At 39.6% G+C, this 12,885-nt stretch overlaps 1 protein-coding gene across 3 annotated transcripts in view; it reads left to right on the forward strand.

The window, feature by feature from the left end:
- The window catches only part of RAD51B (RAD51 paralog B), a 646,020-nt gene that overhangs the window by 546,245 nt on the left and 86,890 nt on the right, over window positions 1-12,885 (forward strand). The gene's annotated exons all lie outside the window — the stretch shown is intronic.

Here is a 12,885-nt window from a genome sequence, read left to right on the forward strand (position 1 = left end):
CCTACCTGTATGTTGTTTATTTATTCTGAAACAGGAAACATACAAGTAATACATATTTGTGGAAAAATAACCAAGCAATATAGAGTAATACAGAGGAGGAGGGAAAATCTTCCAGAGGTGTATAATCTTCTAGACTGTCTCTATGCATATGAAAATATGTGTGTGCTCACAATACCTAATGTTCTCTAATCTGCTTTCTAAACCATCCTTACCTCATGGATAATCTTGCCATGTAAGTATAGTTACCGATCTTTTTTTTCCTAGCAGCATAGTATTCTATGGTGTGGATATAACAGAAATGCAGTCAAGAGGATGATGACACTAAAACGAATGAAATACTGTGTTTCTTAAACTCCAAATACTTTAGGTATTTTTGTTTTTAATTATTTAAAGAAACAAATAACTGATCCAAACTAAAAAAATAGCAATCTGCAGCTTCACTTCAGAAATAATTGATTTAAGTCCATTATTATTATAGGCATGCTTTGCTTCATTGTTAACCTCGTCTAACCCCTTCTACCTGGGAATCCCAAAGAGCATAGTAAACATTGTACAAATACTCCATAAAAGTTGTTCTGTCCTGGTCTGGACTTAATGGATCTTTAAATATATGTTGTTTTAAAATGTCTTTTATTAGGGCCCGCCTTAATTGGTCTTCTCTCTTGATCCTGATTTTAAAGGGGAAGATGGCCCAGAAAACCTCTCGGGTCTCACCAAATAATCTAAGCTCAGAACAGTGAGATTCCTTCAGGCCCATCCCCCAAGCCATCCCTGAGATCACACTCTCTCATCATGGGACTTCTGAGTCTGAGATTCTGTAGCTGTGCACCAGAGGACTGAGGTCTCCTGGCTCTTGTGTTGCTGAACCTGGCTTTTGTTTCCGTTTTTTTGCTTTCATTCTCTTTTGCCACCTTTCTTCCAGTTTTTGTAGAGTCTTGGCTGGCTTTCTCCTAAGGATGGATCTGCCTGCCAGTGTGTTCAGGAATCTGCAGTGTCATTAGAGTGGTTACCTCTAATTGGTTCTTCTTTGCTGTGTTAGAACTCTGCCCTGAGCGCTAAGAAAACTCTTCAGTGTGTGGGCTCTTGTCTCTGTGAAAAAAGCTTTTGTCCTGTAATCATTAGGCAGAGCTCTAGTTTACTTCTAAAACATGATTAAATCCTTGGGAAGGAGGGGGAAAAAATAGAGGGCTGTTATTTAAGATGGGTACCCTGAGGGAACAAAGGAGAGGCTTTTCACATTGTTGTGTCTCCTAATTGGGCCAAGCCAAGGTTGCTGTGTGTCATTCCAGAAAGCAGTTCCCTGCCTGGTGGGAGGACAGGAGCACAGGGGTGACAGATTGAAGCTGACGTTGGAAGGCATGGGACCAGAATTCAGGACTTTTTAAGGCCAGATCTTCTGAACTTGCCTCCTGTCCCACCTCTGAAGGGCCCTGGAGGAGAGAAGAGAGCTTAGACCCCCACACTCTGCTCTGTAGTTCCCGACATAAAGAGTTTCCCTCACCCAGAATTACTGGGAAGGGGCTGGTTTGCTTTATTCCACATAACTCTATATTGCTTGAATTATTTATAGGGAACATGTGTTATTTATATAATCGGAAAAAATAAAACTATATTCATAGTGTGGGCAGGGGTAAAGAAAGAGAAAGTCAGTTGTTTAGTGGAACTGGCAAATGGTCCCATAGTGCAGTAAGGTCAACATTAAGAATAAAAAGCGCTAGTGGGATTATGATACTTTAAAAGGCCCCTAAAAATTCTGCGTAGGACTAATCCTTTGTATGGTGACAAAAAAAGGGAAGACTTTAACAAGCCCCCCTCCCCACCTCCTTCCTTTGGGGGCTCAGTGTCAGACCATACTGGACCCTACAAAGGGCCTTGTCCAGACTTCCCACCCCAGTGAACATCTTATGTTGGACAGCTTTCTGACCTGTTTCATGGTAAATATTCTTCTGTATTCCCAGCTTCAAGGTCTGGCCTTTGAGGTAAGATTATCTTCTGACTCATTCTAGAGAATGTGGTCTGCCTGATAGTGCATTTGTGCATTAACTGGGGAGGCTTTCTGGAGATACAATTTAGTCCAAGTATATGGTTCTATTAAGAATTTCAGACCTGAGGGGCGCTTGGGTGGCTCATTCGGTTAAGCGTCTAACTCTTGATTTTGGCTCAGGTCATGATCTCTCACTCTTCTGAGTTGGAGCCCCACAGGGGCTCTGTGCTGACAGCGTGGAACCTGCTTGAGATTCTCCCTCTTTCTCTGTCCTTCCCCCACTTGCACTCTCTCTGGCTCTTTCAAAAAAAATAAAGGAACTTGGGGTGCTTGGGTGGCTCAGTTGATTAAGTGTCTGACTCTTGGTTTCTGCTCAGGTCATGATCTCATGGTTTGTGAGTTTGAGCTCTGCATTGGGATCTGTGCTGACAGCATGGAGCCTGCTTGACATTCTCTCTCTCTCTCTCTCTCTCTCTGCCCCTCCCCTGCTCACTTTCTCTGTCTCTCTCTCAAAAATAAATAAAGTTTAAAAAAAAAAAACCTAAAAGAAAGAAAGAAAGAAAGAAAGAAAGAAAGAAAGAAAGAAAGAAAGAAGTTAAGAAAAAAAAAAAGAATTTCAGATCCTAACAAGTCAATGAAGGGAGGAAGATTTTGACTAGGGACCTTCTGTCACCCTTTAATCAGGCCCCATATATGGCTGCCTGGTGGCTCCCTTGTTCTTGGGCTTCTATACATAAAAGTTCTAGATATGGGCAGCCAGACACTCCCCTATATTAATCAAATTAATGCTTGACCTATACCTCAGTTTTCTCATTGGTTAAATGAGCATAATAGTAGTATTTACCTCATAAGGTTGGTATGAGAATTGTATGTCTTACAACAGTGCCCAGCACATATCAAGAGCTTAATTAATAATTGTTAGCTCTTATCACTGTTATAACTCCAAGCCCACCACGAGTTCTGATGTTTGAAGTAAGCCCCAAATGGAAACCTGGTGGGTTCCCAAAGAAATAGGGCAGTTTTTAAACTCTAACTTACAAACAATCTGGTTTCTATCAAGCCCTTCTTACCAAGCTCTTTCTCAAGTTCTTCTCCTGCAAATCCCTATTTTTTGAATTATTTTAGTCTATGAGCCTATTTCTGTGAGCTAAAGATACCTTAATTCTTCAACAATACTCAAAAACTGAGTCACTCTGTATTTATAGATAGTGTAAAATTTAGACACAGTCACAGTAAAAATAATGAAAATGCAAAGACTAAACTGACTGGTCCCCAGTTATGCCCTGACAACACCAAAGAGAGTTAGTGAATAAAGTTCCAGCTCTCTTCCATCTTAATGAGCTCGTTGCAAGAACCAGTTCAAACTAGATTTAGTCGAAGCCCTAAAGGAAAGGATGGGAATGATATTCCACTGTCTCTCTGTTACACTCTTAAACTCATTGGCAATCCTGTCTCGTGTTTCCTCCTTGTCCTCTGCCCTTTTTTTCACTGGAGGAGGGCTTTAGGGAAATAGTAAGAATGCTGCAGTAACAGAGGGAATTAATTTGACCGTGCTCTGAAGAAAGAGTGTGTTGATTTCCCACTAGCAATCGTCTCTCCACCCATCAGAGCAGAGCCAGGGATGTGGTACATTACACAAACCAGTCCCACTTGACCAGCTGTTTTTGGATATGTCAAGCCCAGAGTTCGGCCTCTTTACATAGAAACATGTTGCCTTCCTCGAATCAATTCCTGTGAGACGAGAGAAAATCCCGTGTGGCCCAAGCATGATGTAACAGGGATGTGTGCTTCAGAATTCGACACACCCTCGCAGTTCCTGGCATCTTTTTACCATAATAATCACACAGCCACAGTCTTGCTTCTGTGACCTTTGCAGGCCAGAGCTGCCTTACCTTGGCTGTATTTCTGAGCGGGCCTGGACAGGAAGATCCAGCTCTGCTTCCTACGGTCCTGTGGACGGCGCTGGGAAGTCAGGCTTGCCTTGCTGCATGTTCAGAGAGCTTAGCATTTAGATCAGGGCAGACTTCTTGTGCATCTTTTTTTTTTTTTCCTGGTCATTTTTATACTTCTGACTTAGTGTACAGAAAGGCAACAGGTCTTTGTCACTTGAAATTGCCTATAAGACTATTTGGTTGGGGGCACAGGGTGAGTGGCTCAGGCAGTTAAGTGTCCGACTTTGGCCTAGGTCATGATCTCACGGTTATGAGTTCAAGCTCTGCATCGGGCTCTGTGCTGACAGCTCAGAGGTTGGAGCCTGCTTCAGATTCTGTGTCTCCCTCTCTCTCACTGTCCTCCCCCACTCGCACTCTGTCTCTCTCTTTCTCAAAATTTAAACATTAAAAAAAAAATTTTTTTTTTAAGATTATTTAGTTGCTTCAGTAGGAGCTAGATTGAAATGTCCGAATCCAGATAACAATGAAATCAGCTCATTGCTACCTAAGTATGAGTGACATGACACTTTCATTAACTTTTGATTTTTTAAAATGTTTATTTACTCTTGAGAGAGTGAGGCAGAGAGAGAGGGGGAGGCACAGAATCTGAAGCAGGCTCCAGGCTCTGTCTGAGCTGTCAGCCAGGACTCAGGAACTCACAAACTGGGATATCACGACCTGAGCCAAAGTCCAACACTTAACTGACTGACCCACCCAGACTCCCCTAACTTTTCATTTTTTAAGTTAAAAATAAAGTTTAAATATGGTATTTGATGTCCGTGAACTTGCTAGTGATACAAACAGTTCTTACTTCTTCCTTTAGCAAAACCCAATGGTAATACTAATGGTAACATTAACAGTTTCAGTAATGGTAAGAAATCTCATTTGAAGCCTTAATGAGCAGGGCTACAGCCTGTATGTGAAATTTTACATTAGCCTTACACACAGAGACATTCTCACATGAGCGGCAAAGGCAAATAGATCACTGAACTATCTATCGTTCAGAACAGGGGAAGTCACTGACTTTCCTGCATATTTTTCACCCCCTCCTCCACCATACTGGAAAAAAGCTAACATTTCTTAGGTACCTATGAAGTACCACATTTTTCATTAATTTCCTTCATCTCATTAATCTCTGCAATAAACCCATGAGGGTGGTATTATTGTGCTTCTTTAGAGATGCGGAAAGTGAGGCTTGGAGAAGCTGGGGTGCCCAAAATCATACAGCCACGATGTGAAGCCATGATTGACTAAATTGAAAGCATTTTACATTTTGCAATGATGATCATACTTGGCCATATTTTTTTAGCCCCCTAGAAGAATGATTTGAGGATAGTCACAAATTATATTGAGCACCCTTGAAAGGAGCTTTTTGGTTTATATAATACTTATGTGTATGGTGTGTGTGTGTGTGTGTGTGTGTGTGTGTGTGTGTAGCTGACCCTCAAAGCTATTGTTATGATAATGACACCAAATCACTACCTGATTGGAGATAGAACTAAAGCTCGAAAAGATGCCTCCTCTTTAATGTGGAGGTTCAATTGCTTATGTTTATCTCCACTCTTTCTCATGACCCATCTGAAATGGTTTCAGTTTAATAATAATAATAAAATATTAATCCAAAAGCGCTAAAACATTGAGAATCACTTTGAGACATCAGCAGATTTCAACCAAGTATTAGAAGACAGGAAGTGATAGAAGATTGACAGGGCATGACAGGAAACTGCAAATCAAAGTGCCTTCAATGTAGTGTAACAGTAGAACACAGGTTTTCTCAGGACTCAGAAGCACCAGATATCACAGAGGGTAGAGGAGATGACAACAGATTTGTTGAAAATTGTATATGAAACATTTGGACCCCCTTTGTCACGCTGGACAGCCAGCTGATAAATCTACAGCCCAGACTGAAGGCAAAAATTAGCTTTGGAGGGGCACCTGGGTGGCTCAGTCTGTTAGGTGACTGACTTTAGCTCAGGTCATGGTCTCACGGTTTGTGAGTTCGAGCCCTGCGTTGGGCTCTGTGTTGACAGCTCAGAGCCTGGAGCCTGTTCCAGATTCTGTGTCTCCCTCTCTCTCTGCTCCTCCCCTGCTAGTGCTCTCTCTCTCTCTCTCTCTCTCTCTCTCTCTCTCAAAAATAAACATTAAAAAAAATTTTTTTAATTAGCTTTGGAGAAAATGAATTAGAAAAATTTTAGGCTTAGGACTCCAAACAAAGCAGAAGATACGGGGAATCCTGTGGCTAAAACAAGGGATTACACCTGCCAAATGGTGATCTTTCTCTGCCCTGCTCTTAGAATGTGGAAACTAGACAAGAGATTGGAGAACTCATTTCTGTAAATACCAATCCACCTCTAAGAAGTTATCTCTGTGTTTTGACATTGGTCATTTTCCAGTGAACCCCACCAGTTTATAAATGTTGTCCATATACATAGTATTTCTAATTTTATTTTTAGAATAAAATATATTTTGTGTTATATAATTTAAATATGACTGAACAGACAAGGATCACCAGACTTTGGAAGATGCCTCCCACATCAAAGAGGAAATAAAACAGAAAAAAAGAGCCATGAGGAGTTAGAGCTAATGCAAAATTTAGAAAAAAGAATAATCTCAGAGAATTAAAGATGATATAAGGACAAGAATAGGATGTGCTGAATTAGAAATAGAAGACAAGAAAGAGATCCTGGAAACTAAAAACTTTATGCTAGTCAACATACCTTCAGTTAAAAGGATGGGAGATAATACCAAGTGATATTATTTGCTATTTCAAATTATGTGTAAGCATTAAGTTCATTAAAAACAAAATAAGAACAATCATCTGGTTTTTTTTTAAATTTTTTTTTCAACGTTTATTTATTTTTGGGACAGAGAGAGACAGAGCATGAACGGGGGAGGGACAGAGAGAGAGAGGGAGACACAGAATCGGAAACAGGCTCCAGGCTCTGAGCCATCAGCCCAGAGCCTAACGCGGGGCTCGAACTCATGGACCGCGAGATCGTGACCTGGCTGAAGTCGGACGCTTAACCGACTGCGCCACCCAGGCGCCCCAAGAACAATCATCTAAAACCACAAACAGATTTAAAACAGAAAAAGAAGGTGGCAGGGTTGAATGGGGGAGATAATAAAGATGTGTATTGAATCAGAATTTGGCTTGGGAGACTCGATGTAGAGAATGGTAGAGTATGGCCCTCAGAAAGTCAGTGCTTCCACAAAGCAAGAGGAACATTGACAAAAACTGCCAAAAATCAACCTTTCAGAACTCTGGAAATTAACGACAGGCTTGCAACAATTTGAAGAGTGTTTACTCAATAAAAGCAGAAGAATCTTGGTAAGAACAGCAACATTTGTGGCATTTTAACTTTCCCTAATTCCATCCTCTTCCTCCCCAGCTCTGCAGTAATCTTGAAAGCCAACCATCTTTCAATTACAGTAACATTGTAAACCAGCAGCCTAGCAGCCACTGGAGGAAGCAGAACAGGTTTTGAGCTCCCCAAAAGCCCGATCCAAGAGAATTGTCAACATGTGACCTGTTTGGCAGCTCACTGAAAACTCTATTCTCAGGGCTTGTCTCTTTTGCCCTGCCTCAGAGCTTGGTCTATGTGAACAGCCCTACTCAACAGGGAATTTGTTGAAAACAGTCAGTGGCAATTACTTACCATTATGACTGCCTAAGGCCCCATTACCAAGTAGGGATAACAAGAGGCTGACCTTCTCCAAAAAAAAAAAATTGTAAAGAAAATAAATGGGGGATGAGATGTCCTCAGGGAACTTTGTAAATGTCCCATATATACCAGGGAACCTAGAAGTCTATACACATGCACAGGGCTTTGCTCATGCCCAGGAAGGACCTAAGAAGACCCTAAGCTCTCACTTCTGGCTGACCTTAAGGCTCTGTGTAAGTAGGAAATAAAGGTTAATACAGAGTTTTAAACTACTTGCTGGAGTGCTGAAGGCATGCCCCAACACACACAGAGACCCTTGGCAAAGGTAGGGAGACTTACTGGCTCAAGGCATTTAGGGAATATTTTCAATCATTAGCTATTTAGTTATTAGTCACTAGGTGATTTCATGTACAAAGGATCCTCAATAAAAATAGTTGGCTGACTTCTCATCAGAAACCATAGAGGCCAGAAGACAGTGGAATGACATATTCAAATTGCTGAAACAAAGACTGTCAACCAAGGATTGTATATATAGCAAAACTATCTTTCAAGAATGAAAGATAAATTAAGACATTCTGAGAAATAGAAAATCTGAGATTTTGTCACTAATATACCTGACCTATAAGAAATACTAAAAGGAGTTCTTCAGGCTAAAGTGAAAAGACACTAGAGGGTAAGTCAAATCCACATGTGAAAACAAAGAGCATTGGTAAAGATAAATACATAGGTAAATACAAAAGACAGGATGAATGTATTTTTTGATAATTTTTTTCTTCCCCTATCTGATTTAAAAAACAACTGCATAAAGCAATAAATATAAAACTGTTGATGGACCTGAAATGTATAAAGATATAATTTATATAAGAGTAGTACAAAGGAAAATAGGATAATGGAGCCATATTGGAGCAAAATTTTTATAATTAATGGAAATTAAAGTGTTGATCTGAAATAATTTTTTTTAATTTAAAATTTTAATAGCAATTCCCAGGGAAACCTATAAGAAAATAGCTGAAAAATATGTAGTAAGAGAAATAAGAGAATTAAAATGGTATTCTAGAAAAATATCTAACATAAAGAAGTCAGTAATGGAAAAATATAGGAACAAAAAACTATAAGATACACAGAAAAACAAATAGCAAAATGGCAGACATATCCTACCTAGTCAATAATTATATTAAAAGTAAATGAACTAAATACTCCAATCAAAAGCAGAGATTGGCAGAATAGGTAAAACAAACAAACAAACAAACAAAAACATAATATGATCCAACCAAATCCTGTCTACAAGAGATACACTTTAGAGTCAAAGACACAATTGGTTGAAAGTAAAAGAATGGACAAATACATACCATGCAAATAGCAATATTGTGATTTAGATGACCCAAACATATTTTCTACAGTTCCTAGCTCACAGATTCCAAAACTTTTAGATTTCGGAGCAATAAGAGCAACAGAGCATCTTTTGTTATAATATTTAGTCTTTTGTTTTCAGTTCCTGAAAATGCTTCAGAGCATTGTGAAATGGTTGTTTTATTATTCATGACAAGCCCTTTCCACCACAAATGAATGGATTTATGGCAATGAAGGTGATTTTTGCAAAGCACCTAAGGATGTGATCTGGTTACCAGGAAAACCAACCATAAATAAGGGGTTTGAACTTTTAATTTCACACCCTGATTTCCAGGGAAGGGAAAGGGACTAAAGTTTAAATGGATCATTAATGGGTAACGAGTTAATGAAGCCTCCACAAAATCCAAAAGGAGGCGGTTTGGATAGGCCCACGTTGGGGATCCTGAATGCTTCCACATGCCACCATCCTGAGCCCCAAGCTCCATAAGGACAGAAGCTCCATTGTTCAGGAACTTACCCTATACATCTCTTCATTTGGATGTTGATTACTATTCTTTAATATACTTTGTAATCAGTAAGTGGGTTTTTCTGTGAGCCTTCCTAGCAAATTAATGGAACCCAAGGAGGGGGCATGGGAACCTCTGACTTATAGCCAGTCAGTCAGAAGTACAGGTAGCAACCTGGTCTTGTGATTGGCATCCTGAGGTGGAGGGGGCCATTGGAACCTCCAAAATGTGGCCAGTTTGTCAGAAGCACAGGTAACAACATGAGCTTGTTACTGGCATCTGAAGTGGAGGCAGTCTTGTGGGACTAAGCACTTTGCCTATAGAATCTGATTCTAACTCCAAGTAGATAGTGTCAGAGTTAAGTTGAATTCTTGGATGCCCTGTTGGTATCCAAGAATAACATCGTGGTGTGGGAAAGCCTCCACATACACACACACTGCAATTGGGTTCAGTAACCCCTTTACAGTGACCAAATGAGAGCTGGTTACTAATATCAGACAAAATAGACTTTAAGACAAAAATTATTACTAGAAACAAAAAAGATTAAAAGAATAAAAAGGTGAGTCCATCAGGAAGACATAAGAAGAATAAACTTATATGCACCCAACAAATGAACCCCAAAATACATGAAGCAAAAGCTGAAAATTGAAGGGGAGTAATAGACAAATCAATAATAATACTTCAAGATTTAATGCCCACTTTCAATAATAGAACAACTAGGCAGAAGGTCAGCAAGGAAATAGAAGACCTGAGCAACACTATAAACCAATCTGATAAGCATTTGTAGCACATTCCACTTGACAATAGCAGATACACATTTTTCTCAAGTGTACATGGAACATTCTCCTGCACAGACCATATGTTAAACCACAAAATGAGTCTCAATAAATGAAGAAGGAAATCATGTAAACATCTCTAGTCACATAGAATAAAATTAGTAGTCAATAATAGAAGAAAATTTGGGAAATTCTCAAATGTGTGCAAGTTGAACACACACACACTCACTCCTAAATAAGCAATAAATCAAAGAAAAGATAACAAGGAAAATGAGAAAATACTTCGAGAAAGCAGAAACAAAACTACAACACACCAAAACTTATATGATGCAGCTAAATCAGTGCTTAAAGGGAAATTTATAGCTTAACTGCCTATATTAAAAAAGAATTTTATTGCATATAAGTAATACTTCAGTAAAATTGACATTTAATATAGAATGACCCATATTCTTTGACTATATACATTTATATGCTACCTATATATGTGTAGTCACTAAATTCTCTCTGGTGTTAGTATAATTTGGGGAAAATCACTAACCCTTTCAAACTTCATGTAAAATTCACTGAAAAAAAACCCGAACATGGTTTTTAAAATATATGGACAAATACTAAGCTTATAGATAACTATAAGCATGCTAAAGTATTTAGGGGAAAGTGCACTAATGTTTGCAATTGACTTTGAAATGCAACGACAACAGAATATAATATGGGTTGATGGATGGGTAGATATATGCTAAAAACAAGTATAATAAAATGCTAAGGTATAATCTACTTGATAAGTTTATGGGTACCCACTAAAAAATTCTTTCAACTTTGCTGTATGTTTGAGAATTTTCGTAATAAAATGTTGGGGAAAAAATAAATTCAAAATGCCACTCTGACCCTGAACTATTACTATCATAATTTACAAAGTTAATATCTTATTGGTCTGAGGAACTTAACGTTTTCTTTAGGGAGCTAGCTCTTTTAGTTTATATGCTTTGGGAACCCGGTATATTATAGATAAACATTTTTAAATAATCACCAGAGAGATGTTATAAAAGAGTATAGTGATACTCTATGGGGGAATAAGGTCTTGTAACCTCAGGACCAAACTTTGTAAAAGAATCTTCTGAGTCTAGAATTATATTTCATTCGGAATTCAAATCAACTTAATTTCTGCCCCTAATTTCTGTAGGGAAAGTTGTAAAGTAGACCACATGTAGATAAATTAATAAGTTCATGCCTGCTCAAATATGGTTCATTTTTCCACCCTGTCATTTTCCAGTACTTTATGACTTCTGCAGATCTTACTCCCCTATTTGGAGAAGGCAGTTTAGATGCCATTAAATTCATTCTCCACTCTCCTCTCATAATCTTGCAAAGCTGTCGGTACTGACACTTCAGTGTTCCACAGAGAGTGATTTTCCAAGTGATGAAGCAGATTCCAATCAGTATACGATCCAGATAAGGACTGGGAGCTGGACCTCTGCCACCTTTCCCTCCAGCTCTCTTAACACAATGACTAGGGAATTCCTTTGAGGATCACTGGGTACACTTCAAGCCCCCCTGCCCACCCCCCCAGGTCCTGTGGCCTCTTTCCAGCCACAGAGATCTTCCTGTCTGGAGCGTTTCCGGCTTTCTGTCCCTAGGCTTGGAGAATTCAGCTCAACCTGGGGAAGAGACAGAAGACTTGAGGTTATCAAAAGCCTGTTGAATTATCTGATGCAAGACTGACTGCCTTGTTTGCCTCCCTGGCTGTCTTCCTGGGCTTCAAAGCAGCTGAGAAAACAACCTTTTTCTAAGTCTTGGACAAGGAGGAAAATCTCTGGCATGAAGAATTTCTGTCACAGACACTTGGTACAGCTAGAGGAAAGGTTTGTTTAGCTTAGCAATGGGTTTTATTAGCCTAGACATCCAGTTGAAGTGAGAAAATAGGGTCCCTGTTGAAGGACATTTCAGAGTCAGTAGGTTTCCTCCCTTGCTTCTCAGAAGGACCTCTGCATGCAGATGAAAGTATTAGATGTATTCAACAAGGACATCACTGCCGAATTCATCAACCACCACATAATTTGTCGATCACAGAGGAGGCTGAAGCAGGGTTAATTAAATAATTGTGGATGGATATTAAGTCACATTTCTCAGCTGTCTCAATTGCTTCCCACCCCAGTTTTCTTGTCTGAACATGTTACATTGTCTTTGGACTCTAAATTTTGTAGCAGAGATAGAAAGAAAGCCAGGTTTACCACCTGCCCCTTACAGAAAGAAATTCTTCTGCTTATTCTTTTCCTCAGCCAGCTGGTTTTACTCTGCCTTTTGCCCCCAACCAATGTGAGATTTGGGGTAGTGGTTGCGAAGGAGAAGGAAATAAAAGAGAGGAAGGATTCATTAGCAGTGTTAAGGGAAGCCTTCCTGGCACAAGAATTAGAGAAGAGAAAGTGGAAGAATTGGTGCCAGATTACCCTCAGCACATGGCTGCTTATTCATGTCTCCTTTCCTGGGCCATAAAGGCAAAACTCACTTTTTCCTAAATTTGAGGCTGTATTGCAGAAACTCAGGTAAACTGCCAGGACCAGAACTCTATAAAAGCAGCCTCCAGGAAGGCCTGTACCCAAGGTTCCTGACATCTTTGTGTGTCTGCTCCACACTGGCTTTTCTGACCACCCATGGAGGAGAAGGCCTGGTCTGGGTTGCTCC

This window comes from Prionailurus bengalensis, chromosome B3, assembly GCF_016509475.1.
Source record: "Prionailurus bengalensis isolate Pbe53 chromosome B3, Fcat_Pben_1.1_paternal_pri, whole genome shotgun sequence".
Taxonomy (NCBI): domain Eukaryota; kingdom Metazoa; phylum Chordata; class Mammalia; order Carnivora; family Felidae; genus Prionailurus; species Prionailurus bengalensis.